Raw genomic sequence first — 17591 nt, forward strand, 5'->3', positions numbered from 1 at the left:
GCTCCAAACCAGCCAACAGGGTCACTTACAGGTGAGGCATCCCAGTGGGCATGTTGTGTGGAGGGTGTCACTCTGTGACCCCCCAGAGCTCTAATTCCTGCTTTGTACCCCAACCCATGCCTATATTTTGTGCTCCCCTCCAGGTAATTCTGAACCCAGCCCAAGGATTTCTGTTGCCTCTGGCCTTCTATGGTTGGACAGGATGCAGCCTGTATTCTCTGTCTGCCAGGAAGGACATCCATTGGGAGTTGATGACCTCGGCCAATGAGCGGGCCTCCCCATCTGCAGAAGGCTCCTGTGTGCCCCGGGACTGCCAAGCGTCCTGGAAGGTGGCAGGTGCTGGCAGACACACCTCTGATGAGGCCCTGAGCATGCTGTCAGAAGGTAATGACTGTCTGCCTGGCAGGTAGACTGGCAAGGCCCCAGCTACCCCAGAGGTCCTTCATAGGACTAGGGCCAAGGTGGAGGTGCCGCTGTATCTGAAATGTCCTCAGGTGGCGATAGACAGGTTCAGCAGCCAGTGCCAGTGCCCATCTTGCATTCCACCCTCCACCTCTCCTTTTAGCATATCAGGGATACCCATCTGAGTTTTGAAGCCCTGAAGTATACTTCAAGATTAGTTATAACTGGCTCCCCCTTGGGCGGTATGGCATGTTAATGGTGCAACATCTATACACGACATGTGGGAAGGGTTGACCCAGCTCACGTGGGGGCATTTAGGGGAAAAGCTGGTCAGCTCATGCTGGCTCTGCTGATATGCTGTTTCCCTTTAAAGTCCCTAGCACTGTGCTCTTCACACATTGCTCTAGGCCTCTAGGAAATGGGCCAAACCCTGTATCAAAATTCACACAAAAACTGGAGAAAAATTGTGCGTATTTAAATATGCTGGTAACCAAGTACTAACCCAGCCAAGCCCACCAACCTGTTACCACATCCTACCGGGGTTGCTCATGTGTGTGTGGAGTCAGAGTACAGTGCACTTCATTTAAGTGGAAACTGTCCTGGGAGGACAAGATGCATTATCTAGAAACCACCACATTTCAGCTCTGAAGCCATTTACAACTACATTTCCTTGATGAGGTACAATCAAAGCAAGACACCATAAAAAAAACCACATGTCCAGGTTGACAGGCACTCTCTTGCTGACCTCAGTGTTTGGTTTCAGAGTGTTGTGTTGATTAAAGCAAGCTTGTGGTTTGAGCTGATTATGTGTATTTTTATACAATCCAAATGGAAACTTCTGAATCGCCTTTTGCTACTGGACCACTCTTGTCTGTGTCTGAGCTTCTTGTAGGGTTTTGTTTAAGCAGAAGTGTATCTTTAAGAGAAAGGGTTTGAAAGTCAGCGTTCTGATACCCAAGAAGATTTCACTGACCCAATGGTTTGTGACACACAAGCAAATGGATCCTTAGGATATCTTTGGTAGCTGTAATTTTATGGTAGCCCACTGGCTGTCTAAAAGAGGGAGAGCGAAGCCGGAGAGTGAGAATGGTTAGGACGGTTGACCGGGAGGCTGCCTCACCTTTCCTCAGCTGGTGAGTGGGTAGAAACAGACCTGGGCACTCTGTGCAAGCCCTTCCCATCGCCCATCTCCTGTCTCTGTTTACAGCACCAGCATATGGTCGTGGGGCTGGGTGACCCCTCGTCCTGGGATTTCCTGTGTGCTGTGGGGTGGTGAACAGTCTCTCTGGGCTCAGCCCAGCTAATGCCGGTGACACCCTCCCCAGTGCGGCAAGAGCACTGTTCCCAGACATCGACCACAGTGACCCCAGTTCAGGATAAACCAAAAGCTTGGATCCAAATATCTGCTTTCCCCAAAGTGTTGTCTGAACTAAATGCACACACACACACACACACACACACACACACACACACACACACACACACGAAGCTACAAAAACCATATGATCCAAACCACTTTGTGTGTACAGATAAAATGTTGAAATTTAGAATAGGGCAAATAGGCAGAAGGATGTTTGGAAATGACCTCAGAATTTCATCATCTTTTCCAATTCTACTGTTCAAATACGCTGAAGGCTGCTCTGCTTTCAGGTGCCAAGTCTGGTTTATACTCAGGGCCTAAAATACCATGGTGAGTTGATAGATTTTACACTCAGGGCCTAAAATACCATGGTGAGTTGATAGATTGAGTCCCTGAGGGACGGTCTGGTCATAATTGGGAGCCTGGGAGGGCGACAGTAGCTGTGGCTAAAGCTAGAAGATGGAGACCAAGTGTTGTGTTCACAGCCGTTCTGTCTCATGCAAGCTGTTCAGCGAGGATGAGGGGCCCCAGATGACTTGCTGCTAGCCTGGAACCAGCTGGGGAATGATACTGCCACACATTTTATCCCGCACTGTCAGGCTCTGTATTCCCACCCTGGTGTCATAAAGAGGTGGAGCCCACCTTGGGAGGTCCGTGAGACACTGGAAGTGACAATAGAGAGCATCCCAGTCTGCCCCAGCCAAGCAACAAGATCACTCAGAGTCCCTCACTTCATTCTCCCCAGCAAGCTGTTGCCTGGCCTGCCCCTCAAAGGTTGGAGGTTTTCGCACAGGTTCTAGAACAAGCAGCTAGAGGTCCAACAGCAGAGCCCTTGGGACAGGTGGCCTGTGGCCGCTCTCCCCTAAAGCGTCCTTCCCTTACCTCCTCCTCAGGAAGAGCCCTCAGTGGGGCTGCCCTCTCACCATCTACACAATGCTGTCATGCAGGCAGAGTTTGTCTTTGAAATTTGAACTCCATTTTGTTAGTTCATAGTTTGGAGGATGAGAGGAAGGAGATGTCCCGCAGGTCTTTGTATCTGGGGCCTCACCAGCTGCTGTAGGTGGACGTCACGTAGTGGGCTATTCCTACAAAAATTCAGCAGAGGGATGGGCAAACTGGCCGATGGGTCCCAGGGGCATGCTGCTTTTTGAAATTGAGATACAGTTCACATACTATAAAATTCATCCTTTTAAAGTACATTTTACACTTCAGAGGGTTTAGTGTATTCACAACATTGTGCAGCCATCACTGCTATCTAATTCCAGAACATGTTTACCCTTCAAAAAGAAACCCCATACATACTAACAGTAGCTTCCCAGGTCACCCTCTGCCTGGCAACCACAGTCTCCTTTCTGTGTCTGGATTTGCTGCCTCTGCACATTCCATCTAAATGGATATTTGCCCTTTTGTGTCTGGCTTCTGTCAGTCAGCACCATGCTGTTAAGGTCCATCCACATCACAGCTTGAATAACACTTTATCCTTTTCTTGTTGAGTAATATTCTGTGGAATGGACAGACTCATTCTTTATCCTTTTCATAGCTGATGGTGTCAACAACTCCACCAGGTCCTGTGCTGGGGGCTGGGGTGGGTACATGGACCAGAGACCATAAATTCTGCGCTCAAGGATCTCAGACTCTATTGGAGAAAAATTTAAAGCTAAGAGTGGAGTGATCAATGGGAAAGCTGGTTTGAGGAAACCTTAGAGGAACCTTGGAGAATAAAATGAAAGACTTTGGAGGTAAACAAGAAATGCAAGCGGTACTTTTGTTGTGTAAAGTATTTCTGTAAAACAGCAGCTGTTACTTGGAACCACAGTGACGTCCTGTGAGCTACCATTTGTCGCAGGACAGGTGTTTTGAGTATTTTTAAAGCATAGTGTAAGTTTGCAAAGTCAGCCACCACCATCTGCTAGTGCATATGTTACAGTTGAGGCTGAGGTGGGGGTAGGGTTCTCTGAGTTTGTATCTGGCCACCTTGGAATATTTTTAAATTACTGCTCAGATACAGTTGTCACCATTTTGTGTAATAACACTGTGCAGGAAATTTACACATGCTAAAAAGCATTAAGAGAGATTTTATGCAGAATTTAATCATGTATTTTACTACTTAGGACACTTTAGCAAGTTGTTGAAGGTCCCCACGGGGGGCTTTGGTGCCACAGCCACTGCCCTCTGGGGACCATTTCAGGAGTCCCTCTAACTCATCTCTGGTCAATGTGTCTACTGGGCCATTTGCCTATCAACTGAGAACTCGCTTTACTTCTGGATCAGGGGAGGAAACTCAAAGGTCATTCAGATACACTACCTAGAGGCATCGCCAGCCTGCAGGAGCCTTTGCAGGCTGCCTCCCGTGCTGCTGGGAGCACAAGCTAACTGGTGGACACTGGGCAGGAGGACCCTGGGACAACACAGATTTTCGCCCTGCACCCATCTGCCCCCACCCGGCCCCTCACTAAACGGAGCTGAATGTGAGTGAGCTACATGTCCCCGAGGAGCTGCCTTGGTGCCCAAAGTCAGGGAAAGGTCTTGTGGGAACTGTTTTTAAGCAGAGAAAGCTCACCACTCCTATAGTGTGGAGGATTTTCTTAGAACGAGAACTATGCCTTCTTTTTCTTTACACATGTGACCAGTAAAAGTGACAACTTCAGTTCTTCAAACAGTGTGTACCAAGTATTGGCTGCAGTAAACTAGCGCCCAAGCTTCTCAAAGAGCTCTCAGCCAGGACGCTCTGTGCTTACATTGACGAGAACGCAGTTTGGCCTTAAGCCTTTCGCGGTGCTGGTGGAAAGGAGGTTCCACTTGCACGCGAGTCTGTTCTTTGTGAAAATTGGTTTCCTCGATGGCTAGCACCACATTTTGGCTGTTCAGTGCACTTTTCTTGGGAAACTTTCTCCCCATACCATCAACCTACCTTTTCTATGCATTTTCTCTCTTTATGCTGCCCTTTCCAAATGCCTGCTCTTCTCATTGGAGATAATGCCCATTAACCTGCTTGATAAGGGGTAGAAAGTATCTGCCCAAATCATATTTCTCTAAAGATTGCCATTTACTAACTCTACTACACATATTTACATGTTCTTGTTTATATATTGTATATATCTATTATATTAGACACACTTGTCATTATACTTCAGAATGTACATACTAAAACCTTATAATTTATCAATTGCTCTGTATCCTGAATTTATATCTATAATAAGCAGATTTACATTCTAATCAAGATCAGTAATGAGAAAGAATAACAACCAGATCTATGAGCCTTACTTGTAATTAAATCTCAATTTCAGGCACTGTTAGGATGACTGATTAATTTTACCTTCCCTCATCTACTCAGATTTTAACCCCTTGAAAGTTTCCGGTCCATAAGCAGCTAGCTGTTAGTGTGCAGAAATGCAATGGGAAATGTATTCCAGGAAGCGACCACCTTTCTCTCTGGGTGGGGGGTTGACTGGCAGCAATGCTATACGTGGAGGAGGGCACCCTGCTCCCCACTGTGTCCCCACTGAGGCCTGAAGCTCCTCCTCTACCCACTTTATTACACTGCAGTGAAAACACCTTTACCAAAATGGACACCCATTGCCAGGGTCGCTATTAACTGCAGTTCTACATCAAACGGCTGTCTATACTATGTACTTCAGCACTGGCACAGAGTAGGCATCCAATAAATGCCAACTCTAGGCATAAATAAATCTTACATATCCCTAGACTGGGAAAAAATGGAGCAAATATTGGTGAGGTATAGAATTAGAAGACAGTAACAATTCCCAATCCCCGTCTGAAATATCAAGTTAGGTTCAGTAGGGTTGCTAGGAAGGGGCCTGTTCCCTGAGCTCCAGGAGGTCGTTGGCACCTGCATTTCCTGCAGGAACACTTCCAGATACTCTTGCACCAAAAAAGAATGAGTCCACACCACCCAGTGGCCTCACTGGGTGATCCCAGAGACTTGCTCAGCCTGTGTACATCCTCACTTTGTGGAACCTCAAAAGCCAGAAGAGAAGGCCCACGGACAGCTGCGCCTGCAGAAATCAGACAGCAGCAGGCAGCCGGTGACCTCAGGGCAGGCAGGGCTGGGCCTAGGGCTCCAGCAGCAGTGGCGTCTGAGAGAGTGGAGATGACACCAAGTGGACACCCTCCCTGACATGGGTGGACGAGCAGGAACTCTTAGAAAGCCACAGGGTCCCGAGCGTGCCCCCAAGGGTGAGCTCGTGGGCGGGTGTCCTCAGCCCAGACCTTGATCACAAGCCACCATGTGACACTACAGCCCAGACTTTTTGAAAAGAGCACAGAAATGGTACACAAGTTCCCACGAGTCCAGGATGTCCTCATAAACAGTGCGTGGCCCTGTGAGGTTCAGGTCTTTCTGAAGTGCCATCAGCGCCTTGAGCAGGAATGTGGGCCTGGAACTGTCTTCTAGGAGTCTCCCCAGCTGGTGCCAGTCTCCCACGAGGCCTGTGAGGAGCAGGTTCAGGCTTCCAGTGTGAGGGTTTCTCCCACTGTCCTTGCTGGCAACCTGAAGTCTCCTCAGGGTCTGGCTGCAGGGCCTATGGCCATAGTGTTAGCCCTTGCACCGTCCTTTCCCCCTCTAAACGCTGACTTACTCAGACCTATATTATCCCAAACTCGCCCTGATCCCACCCTGGGAGGGAGATCTGAGTGCTGCGCCTCCCACATGTGTTGAGGCTTTTCTGTGCACATGCATGTATGTGGGGGGGCGGGGGGCAGGGATGCTGCACCCCCATCCTGGTTTTGGTTGCTTTTATCATCATGTCTTCTGTAACTTCAGGTTTCCCAGACATTTCCAGGCACATCTCTCCCACTGCCACAATTTATCACCCTTTCTATGTAATGTTAAGGTGCTCTCTTCCTTAGGTGTCCCCCAAAACTTGCATGTATCTCTCTTTAAATTCTGCTTATTTGTGCTCTTCTTAGTTACCCATCAGTCTTAATTAGTGCTCCAACATACCAATGCTGCAGCCACCTGATGCCAAGGCACTTACTGCATTGAGTCTGTGCTCAGGTGTCAGGTGCAGTTGGAGGCTCTAGTGATATGATGGTGACTGGGACAAATTGCATGCGAGTGAGACTCTCCAGTCTAACAGCAGAGACAGAGACTGGGAACCACTAATGACTGTAAAATGCTCCAGGTGGTAAGAAGTGCTCCAAAGAAAAACACACCAGGAGGGGCAGGATAGTGGTTTCAGATAGGGTGTCCTGGGTACCTTGCTGAGGATGTGTGACCTTTGCATTGAGGGTAAGAATGAGCCATAAAGAAATCTGCAGAGGAGTTTTACGGGCAGGAAAAGAGATGTGCAAGGGCCCTGTGGCAGGATTGATCTTAGAATGGGAAAGAGAGACCAGTGTGCCAGAGGATGTGAGTGAGCAGAGAGGATGGGACAGGAGACTGCAAACATCAGCAGGGCCCATTGGTTGAGGAAGTTGGGGATTTGAAGGTTTTCATAAATGGCAGTCACTGGGCCAAGGAGCAGTTGAAAATCCACACTCTGTGCCTTCTATCTTTATATTCCCTGCACACAGCCAGGAACCTGGCACCCAGTAATCACTGCTAGATATTTGCAGAATTAAATGACAATTCTGACATCTTTAAAAAGGATTACTGCAGATTTTGTGTTACTGGGATGATTTAACAGACCTCCAGAGTTGCTCGTTTGCTGGAATGACATTTGTGTTCATTGTACTGACTTACCATCTCCCTGCCTCAAACCATGTGGTTGGTGTCATCCATAAAAAGAAAATTCAGAGGTGTCTTTTACAGAGGGGGTGGTCCCCCTACCGTTGGCCACCTCCTGGAGTTGAGTGCATTAGATGAGCTAACCTGTGGACCCTGTTGCCTGAGTTGGTGCCCTACTGTGGAAAAGTGATGGTGTACTCTCCAATTTGATAGCATGGGACAGGGGGACCCAAAGCCTGTCCCTGTCCACAGTTGGCTTTCATTTGGTCTGCAGCACCCACCCGGGTTAGCTCTCTTAGATTCATTTAGCTGTGCATGGCAGAGGTTTGGAAAAAGGGATGACATGGTTGGTGGACATACAATCATACATCAGTTGCTTTAGATGATTCTGTATGATCTGTTAATTCCTTTGGAAAGATTTAATCAAATGTAGGTGAAAGTATCATGTAACTTTTTTTTGGTATCATTAATCTACAATTACTTGAGGAACCTTATTTTAATAGACTCCCCACATCACCAAGACCCCAACACCCCCCACATACCCCCACCACAGTCACTGTCCACCAGTGTAGCATGCAGCTGTAGAGTCACTCCCTGTCTTCTCTGTGTTGTACAGCCCTCCCTGCACCCCACCCCCATATTATACATGGGAATCATAATGCCCCCTTTCTTCACCCCTGCCTTATCCCTCCCTTCACACCCATCCTCCCCAGTCCCATTCCCTTTGGTAACTGTTAGTCCATCCTTGGTTTCTGTGAGTCTGCTGCTGTATTGCTCCTTCAGTTTTTTTCCTTTTCCTTACACTCCACATATGAGTGAAATCATTTGGTACTTCTCTTTCTCCGCCTGGCTTATTTCACTGAGCATAATGCCCTCTAGCTCCATCCATGTTGTTGCAAATGGTAGGATTTGTTTTCTTCTTATGGCTGAATGATATTCCATTGTGTATATGTACCACATCTTCTTTATCCATTAATCTACTGATGGAAACTTAGGTTGCTTCCATTTCTTGGCTATTGTAAATAGTGGAGCGATAAACATAGGGGTGCATCTGTCTTTTTCAAACGGGGCTGCTGCATTCTTAGGGTAAATTCCTAGTTGTGGAATTACTGCTTTAAACGGTATTTCTATTTTTAGTTTTTTGAAGAATGTCCATACTGATTTCCACAATGATTGAACAAATTTACATTCCGACCAGCAGTGTAGGAGGGTTCCCCTTTCTCCACATTCTCGCCAAAATTTGCTGTTGTTTGTCTTTTGGATGATGGCAATCCTTACTGGTATGAGGTGACATCTCATTTTGGTTTTAATTTGCATTTCTCTGATGACTAGTCATGTGGAGCATCTTTTCATGTGTCTGTTGGCCATCTGGGTTTATTTTTTGGAGAACTCTCTGTTCAGCTCCTCTGACCATTTTCTAATTGGATTTTTGCTTTTTGTTTGTTGAGGTGCATGAGCTCCCTGTATATTTTGGATGTCAATCCTTTACTGGATCTGTCATTTATGAATATAGTCTCCCATACTGTAGGATGCCTTTATGTACTATTGATGGTGTCCTTGGATGTACAGAAGCTTTTCAGTTTGATGTAGTCCCACTTGTTCATTTTTCCTTTTGTTTCCCTTGCCCAGTGAGATGTGTTCATGAAGAAGTCGCTCATGTTTATGTCCAAGAGATTTTTGCTTGTATTTGTTTCTAAGAATTTTATGGTTTCTTGGCTTACATTCAGCTCTTTGATCCATTTCAAATTTACTTTTTTGTATGGGGTTAGACAATGATCCAGTTTCAATCTCTTACATGTAGCTGTCCAGTTTTGCTAACACCAGCTGTTGAAGAGGCTGTCATTTCCCCTTTGTATGTCCATGGCTCCTTTATCATGTATTAACTGACCATATATGTTTGGGTTAATATCTGGACTCTCTATTCTATTCCAAAGTGGTCTGTGGATCTGTTCTTGTGTCAGTACCAAATTGTGTTGATTACTGTGGCTTCATAGTAGTGCTTGAAGTTGGGAAGCAAGATGCCCCCACTTTATTCTTCCTTCTCAGGATTGCTTTGGCTATTTGGGGTCTTTTGTGCTTCCATATGAATTTTTAAACTGTTTGTTCCAGTTCTTTATTTTGCTGAGGCTAGTTGTAATTTGATAGACATTGCATTGATTCTGTAGATTGTTTTAGGCAGGATGGCCCTTTTGACAATATTAATTATTTCCAGCCAAGAGCATGGGATGAGTTTCCATTCGTTAGTGTCCTCCTTAATTTCTCTTAAGAGTGTCTTCCAGTTTTCAGAGTATAGGTCTTTCACTACCTTGGTTAGGTTTATTCCTAGTTATTTCATTCTTTTTGATGCAATTGTGAATGGAATTGTTTTCCTGATTTCTCTTTTTATTGGTTCATTGTTAGTGTATAGGAAAGCCACAGATTTCTGTATCCTGAAACTTTGCTGTATTCAGATATTATTCCTAGTAGTTTTACAGTGGAGTTGTTAGGGTTTTTAATGTACAATATCATGTCACCTGCAAATAGTGACCGTTTGACTTCTTCTTTACCAGTCTGGATACCTTGTATTTCTTTGTTTTGTCTGATTGTTGTGACTTGGACCTCCAGTCCTATGTTGAATAACAGTGGGGAGAGTGGGCATTCCTGTTTTGTTCCTGATCTTAGAGGAAAAGGATTTCAGCTTTTCACTCTGAAATATGATATTGGCTGTGGGTTTGTCATATATGGCCTTTATTATGTTGAGGTAGCTGTCCACTAGGTAGCAGACTAGGCAGCAGGTTCTGACCAATAATTAATCCTTGGTCCCTGAGCTCTGTTGTGCAGACAGTAGAGAGATATCTGGCCATCAGACTTCTGCATAGAATGTCCTTTAGTATCCACCAGAGGGTGGACCTGCTGTCATGTTGCATGAGTAATTTACCTTCGGTCCCTTCTATATGATGAGAAGAACTTCACTGCCTACTATGCAGCAGACGAGGAGCCAAGTCCTGATCAGTCATTTATCTTCCATCTTTGTACTGTGTTGAGCTGTCCTTCCCTACCCAGTAGGGGGCAGATAAGACAACAGGTTCCAATCACTAATTTATCTCCAGTCTCAGAGCTGGGAAGGAGACATGGTATCTGCCTTCTTCTTTGCATGTCCTTCAATGTCCACAAGGGGGCAGACATGGTGGTAAGTTCTGATCAGTAATTTATCTTCCATCCCTAACCGTGATGAGTATAACTTCCCTGCCCACTAGGTAGCCGACAAGGAGCCAGGTTCTGATCAGTCATTTATCTTCAGTCCCCGCCATGTGTTGAGCTGTCCTTCACTGTGCAGTAAGGGGAAGATGAGGCAACAAGGTCTGAACACCAATTTATCCCTGGTCCCAGAGCAGCAAGGGAGACCATGTATACCGTTGTATCTGACTTCTTCCTTGCATGTCCTTCAGCATCCACAGTGGGGCAGAGTTGGTGGTAGGTACTGATCAGTAATTTACCTTTGGTCCCTGCACTGGGATGAGCACATCTTCACTGCCCACTACAGGGCAGGTGTGGAGCCAGGTCTGGATCAGGCATTTATCCTCAGTCCCTGCATTGGGTTGAGCTGTCCTTCACTGTCAACTAGGGGGCAGACTAGGTGGCAGGTTCTGACCAATAATTAATCCTTGGTCCCTGAGCTCTGCTGAGCAGACAGTATAGGGAAACCCAGCCCTTATGACTTCTGCATAGCATGTCCTTCAGTGTTCACCAGAGGGCAAACCTGCTGTCATGTTGTATGAGTAATTTACCTTTGGTCCCTGCCATGTGATGAGAACTTCACTGCCCACTAGGTAGCTGACAAAAAGCCAAGTCCTGATCAGTCATTTATCCTTAGTCACTGGACTGTGTTGAGCTGTCCTTCACTGTCCACTAGGGGGCAGATGAGGCAGAAGGACACGGTCAGTACTTAACCCTCAGTCCCTGAGCTGTGCTGTGCAGGCAGGTAGGAGAAACCTGACAATCTGAGCTCTGCCTGGCATGTCTTTAACTGTCCACTAGGTGACAGATGTGCTGGCAGCTTCTGATCAGTAATTTAACCTCAGTCCCAGAGCAGTGGGGGAAACCAGGGTATCCGACTTCTTCCTTGCATGTCAATCAGTTTCCACAAGGGGGCAGACTTGGTGGCAGATACTGATGAGTAAGTTACATTCAGTCTCTGAACAGCGATGAGCACATTTTCACTTTCCACTAGGGGAGAGATGAGAAGCCAGGTCCTGAACATTTATCATCAGTCCCTGCCTTGGGTTGAGCTGTCCATCATTGAGGCACATCATATGTGGCAGAAGAGGCAACAGGGTCCTATCACTAATTTATTCCTGGTCGCAGAGCTATGAGGGAACCAAGGGAATCATACTTCTTCCTTGCATGCCTTTCAGTGTCCACAAGGAGGCAGATGTGCTGTAGGTTCTGATCAGTAATTGACCTTCAGTCCCTGCAGTGTGATAAGCACATCTTCACTGCCCACTATGGGGCAGGTGAGGCTGCACAGTCTCATAAGTCAGTTACCTTCCATCTCTGTGCTCAGTTGAGCAGGTCTTCCCTCTCCACTAGAGGTCACTTGAGGCAGAAGGACATGATCAGTATTTAACCCTCGGTCCCTGAGCTGTGTGGAGCTGGCAGTCAAGAGAAACCTGGCAATCTGAGCTCTGCCTGGCATGTCTTTAACTGTACACTAGTTGGCAGGCCGTGTGGCAGGTTCTGATCAGTAATTTATCCTCAGTCCCAGAGCTGTGGGGGAAACCAAGGTATACAACTTATTCCTTGCATGTCCTCCAGTGTCCACTAGGGGGCAGACTTGCTGATAGGTTCTGTTCAGTATTTAGCTCTCCGTGTCTGTGCTGCCTTGAGCAGTTCTTAACTATCCACTAGGGGGTAGACTAGGTAGCAGTGTCTGACCAATAATTAATCCTCAGTCCCTGAGCTCTCTTGAGCAGACACTGTAGGGAAACCTGGCCATCTGGTTTCTTCATAGCATGTCCTTCAGAGTCAACTAGCAGGCCAATCTGCTGTTAGGTTGTGTGAATAATTTGCCTTCGGTTCTGCACTGTCCAGCAGGTCGCAGACGTGCTGGCAGGTTCTGATCAGTAATTTGCCCTCGGGCTCTGTGCTGCATGCAGCAGTTCTTCAGTCTCCACTAGGGGGAATGTGAGACAGCAGGTTCTGATCATTAACCCTGGGTCCTTGAGCTGTGTTTAGCAGGCTGTGCAGGGAAACCTTGGAATCTGGCTTCGTATGGCATGTCTATCACTGTCTACTAGGGGCAGGTGGGGCCTTAGACATGACTTGGAATTTACCCACAGTCCTCATGGTTTATTGAACAGGGAGTTCAGTGAATCCCTGGAACCTGACATGCTCAGATCATTGCTTAGGGCTCCTTACCGTTAGTTTTATTAAATAAACACTTCAGTATATGTAATATGTAATTAGGTTATATAATAATAATTACACATATATACATGCTTTTTCTGGGGGGGAGATTACAAGCCTCCTAGGTATGTCTGTAGAAAAGCCAGGCCTTGTTAGCCCAGGACCTTGCACACAGCCTGCCACATGACTCCTCCCTACATGTCAAGACAGTGTCCTATTGCTCTAGGAAAGGTAGCCAGAGTTGGTACTTTGGGAGAGTCGTGTGGCCACAGATGGTTCCAGGGACCCCTCAGTCGTGCCTCCCAAGTCCTGGAGTTAGAAGCTGGAGCCCAGGGAAAAGGGACCCCATGGGAAGGCAGCTCATGTGTGCTGCTGGGTCCAGTTGTGGCCAGTGTGGGCAGGCGGGCAGCCCTAGTGCTGGGTCTGTGCATGTGTCACCTGCTAGGAACTGACCCTGTAGTCCGATTTTGGCTGATTCTGTGCATGTGGCTTCTGATCCTGAGTCTCCAGTGACTCCGGAGCCACCCAACATCGTCATGCTTTCTTTTTGGTTTATATTAGCCAGCATCATGTTTGGAAGCCTACACATGAACAGTCTGACCTGATTATCTGGTGAATATGGCTCCTGGGTGGGGCATCGCCAGCTGGCATAGTGGCTTTAAGTGGTGTGGACAGAGAGGGCTGTGCCACCTTCTTCACAGCCGCTGACCAGGCACCCAGCTATGCCTCAGCACTGGGGCACCCCATGAGGTGCAGAGACATGCACCGAGTCAATCTAGGGAGTAAGAGAGTAACTGAGCAAAGGGATAATAGAAGTAGTGACAGGCAGCCATTGGCCTTAAGTGACTTCCCTGTAAGGCTACTGCAGGGGTGTGGCCTTTTGGTGAGAAAGCGGGGACCATGAATGGGAAGGTAGGGAGATAGGCAGGTGTGTTGGCTAGACCGACTGGTGGAGTGGTAAGAGCAGCTTGGGGACAGGTGAGACTCTGATCAGGTAGCTTCCGTTGGACTACAACTCACTAGCCCATTTATTAATCATACTATGAGGAACTTAAGTCTGCTCATTTCCTTATTCCTCCTCATTTTCAGTCATGTAGTGTGGAATAATTCCGCTCTCAAGCAACCCAGGGTGAAAGATAATGCAGGATCTCACGCACATACCTCAGGAGCATGAAAATTAATGAGTAGGAGACAGATTACCTGTAAATGCTGGATTGACAAGACAGTGATCATGTTGGAATTTTCTTGGCTGTTGGTAGTCAGACGTGTGGTCATATCCACCTGGGGAAGTTTTGCCAGATGCAATACCAGAGGCGACCCACATGGCATTAGTCGCACAGACTGGACTGAATTGTGTGTGTGTGCACGCGTGTGTGTCCAGACTGATTTTGTCTGCTTGGGAAAATCCTCAAGGCTAGTTTCAGTTTGTTTTAAATCTCTCTGAGGCCCTGCCTTGAATCCAGTCAGGCCACATCCTATGGACTCACCAGTAACTTGCTGCTTGTCCTGCATTGCCGTTCCTCCGCTATTCCTGAATAAATCCATATTCTCGAGCATGCCCCAGTTTGCCTTTTATTAGGATCATCAGTCCTTCTGGTAGGATGGAGCACACCAGCCATTTTCCTGTGGTTTCAGTGGCTCTGCTTGAGGGAAAGTACAGTCCTACCAAGACCCCCTTCCCCAGAACCTGAACCTCAGTGTGGGTGGGTGCTATCACTGTTTCTGTCCCTGACTTTCCCCAAGGTTCCCCACGCCCCATCATCCTCTACATGAAGCTTCATCCTTGTGCCTCACTTTCAAGTGGATGAGACACTTGAGAAGAAGGAGCCAAACTGGGAAGAAAATAACCCTTCTGCCAAATTCTGAGTCTTTCTTAAGGGCATCTGTATGCTTCCCGCTGCCTCCTTTCCATGCAACTCACAAAATGACTTCCAGGTTTGTCAGCAGTGACCAGCATCCAGCACCCATCCACAGGTGCACAGAACTTTCCGTGAATACAAACATTCTCCAATGCCCTTTAGGAACTGCACCAAGATGTTCCTAGCCAAGTCCTCTGTTTAGGGAGTGGAAGCTTAGATTCTCAAAATAAATAGAATGGAGACCCAATGCACAAGGAAAATCATTTTTGAACAGCAAGGGGTTCCTTGTCTGTGAAGAAATTTATATAAATCTCAAGCAGTCTTTGTGGTCCCATTTAAACTACTAATATGTTACTGGCATTGCTGTTGTAACCCCCAGAGCCACACATCACATACGCCCTTGTCTTGGGGACTGTCATACACTTCGCTTCCTGCCTGTGAAACTTTCTCTACAAGGTTCTTCCCTGGACCTTCTTTTGGCTCTACTAGTGGGGGTCTGGGGTGCTCAGAACTTCACCCCAAACCCAGCATGGGGGAGCATGGATGGCTCCCAGCCCCCTGTTTAGCTCCAGTGCAGAATCAAGCTGGAATTAGAGGGAATGACACCATGACCTTCTTTGCAATTTGCCTGTACAGCAAAATGCAGCCTGTCTCTCCAAATCCACGTCCTCTTCCCAATGATGGGAAAAGAGCAGTGTTAGCTCAATTACATGACACCCGACAAGTGATTAAAGTGGTAAAAATGGAAACACCCAGAACTTCCTGGCACAGAGCAGGTGCCCAGACAGATCTGCTGAATGTCAGTCTACACCACACAAAAGTTAAAGTCACGTGTGCCCTGTGGCTTTAGGTTCTTCAAGTTACTGAGCTGATCCTTCCACTCAACACCTCGCCACCCCTGGCAAAACAAAATCCATTTGCTTTGGCGTTTTGAAACAGCCAACCTGAAATAAAAGCAATTCTAAAAAGCATACACACTCTCTCTAGGTAGTAACCTTTTCATGTAATTGGGAGGCATTTCCTGCCTTGCCAGGGTGCTGCGTTCCTTTCACCTACTTAAACTCATCCCGCAAAGATGCCCTCTAGTCACTGGCTTCCCAAGAAATAACAGAGCAATGTGTGAATTCACTGGTTCCCATGAAGCTGAAGTGTTCCTGTAGGACATGAAAAAAAACACACCCAGAGTGTTATCTCATATCAAAATAGAGCAATTTATTCAAGACGCTGAGTATGATCTCTTGATTCTCTCGAAACGAATGAGCGAGGACACAGACGTGAATTTCTCTCAGTGCGCATGAGGGTGTGCAGGGTGGGGGTAGAATAGCCTGGGGGTCATGGGGGCAACCAAATCTATAAGATGCCAATAGGAACCCACATCTGGCTGTACGTCTGACACAGACAATATCAACTGCAGAAGCCAGAATTCAGAACTTCAGTTGCAGGAGGAACATGTCTGCATTTGACAAGAAATGTAATTTCTTTCTATAAAAAGTGGAACAGGGGCAGAGCCAAGATGGCCATGTGAGTAGGACAGTGGGACTCTCCTTCCAAAAACATATAGATCTTTGAAAATACAACAAATACAACTAATCCTAAAAGAGAGACCAGAAGACACAGGACAACAGTCAGACTGCATCCACACCTGTGAGAACCCAGCGCCTGGTGAAAGGGGTAAGATACAAGCTGAAGCCAGGCAGGACCTCAGGCCCCTCACCCCAGCATCCGGTGGGAGGAGAGGAGTTGGAACAGGGAAGGGGAGGGAGCCCAGGACTGCTGAACACCCAGCGCTAGCCATCTGCACCAGAGCGCAGACACACAGTGCATGCGTGGGGTGCTGGAAACTAGGGAAGCAGGACATTAAGACCTTTGAGCAGGTCCCGAAGCTGGCACCCTGTGACAAAGAAAAGCGAGTGCTTTTTGAAAGTCTTAAAGGGACAGACACTCCACAGCTGGACGGAAGCATCCCGGGTCACAGTCCAGCAGCTGGAAATTTCAGGGAACTCCGGGCGCACTAAGCCCCTGGGCAACAGCTCTGAGACCCTTCACGAAGGTAAACAGCCAAACAGCCCCCCGTCCACTACCCCTCCGAGGCCCCGCCATAGCAGAGCAGCGGCCTGAGGCAGGCCACGCCCACAGCAAGGGAGCTTCCTCCATAACGGCCCGGCAAGGTACAGAGACCCAGTCTACACGCAATTGCCCAACACAAGCCACTAGGGGTCGCAGATGTCCCAGTAAAGAAAGGCCAGGAGCGAGTGGAAAGATTCTTGGCTCTCCCGGCTGACAGTCGAGTCAATAGCATACACTGGGCCTATCAACATGAAAATGCAAAAAAATTTGATCCAGACAAGACTAACCCAGACAGCTTCGACATCTACATCTTCCCCTGAGAAGGAACCTGGGGAGTTAGATTTAACCAGTCTTCCTGAAAAATAATTCAAAACAAAAGTCATAACCATGCTGATGGACTTGCAGAGAAATATGCAAGAACTAAGGAGGGAGAATACAGAAATAAAACAAGCTCTGGAAGGACTTCAAAACATAATGGACGAGATACAAGAGACCATTAATGGACTACAAAACAGAGAACAGAAACACAGAGAAGCTGATGCAGAGAGAGATAAAAGGATCTCCAGGAATGAAAGAATTTTTAGAAAACTGTGTGACCAATCGACCCAGAACAATATCCGCATTACAGAGGTACCAGAAGAAGAAGAGATAGAAAAGGGGATAGAAAGTGTCTTTGAAGAAATAACTGCTGAAAACTTCCCCAAACTAGGGGAGGAAATGGCCTCTCAGACCACAAATGTACAGAGAACTCCCATGACGGGATCCAAGGAGGGCAACCCCAAGACACATAATAATTAAAATGGCAAAGATCAAAGACAAGGACAAAGTA

At 47.1% G+C, this 17591-nt stretch overlaps 1 pseudogene; it reads left to right on the forward strand.

The window, feature by feature from the left end:
- The window catches only part of LOC130682206 (TPR and ankyrin repeat-containing protein 1-like), a 70831-nt pseudogene that overhangs the window by 16801 nt on the left and 36439 nt on the right, over positions 1 to 17591 (forward strand).

Source organism: Manis pentadactyla, chromosome Y, assembly GCF_030020395.1.
Source record: "Manis pentadactyla isolate mManPen7 chromosome Y, mManPen7.hap1, whole genome shotgun sequence".
Taxonomy (NCBI): domain Eukaryota; kingdom Metazoa; phylum Chordata; class Mammalia; order Pholidota; family Manidae; genus Manis; species Manis pentadactyla.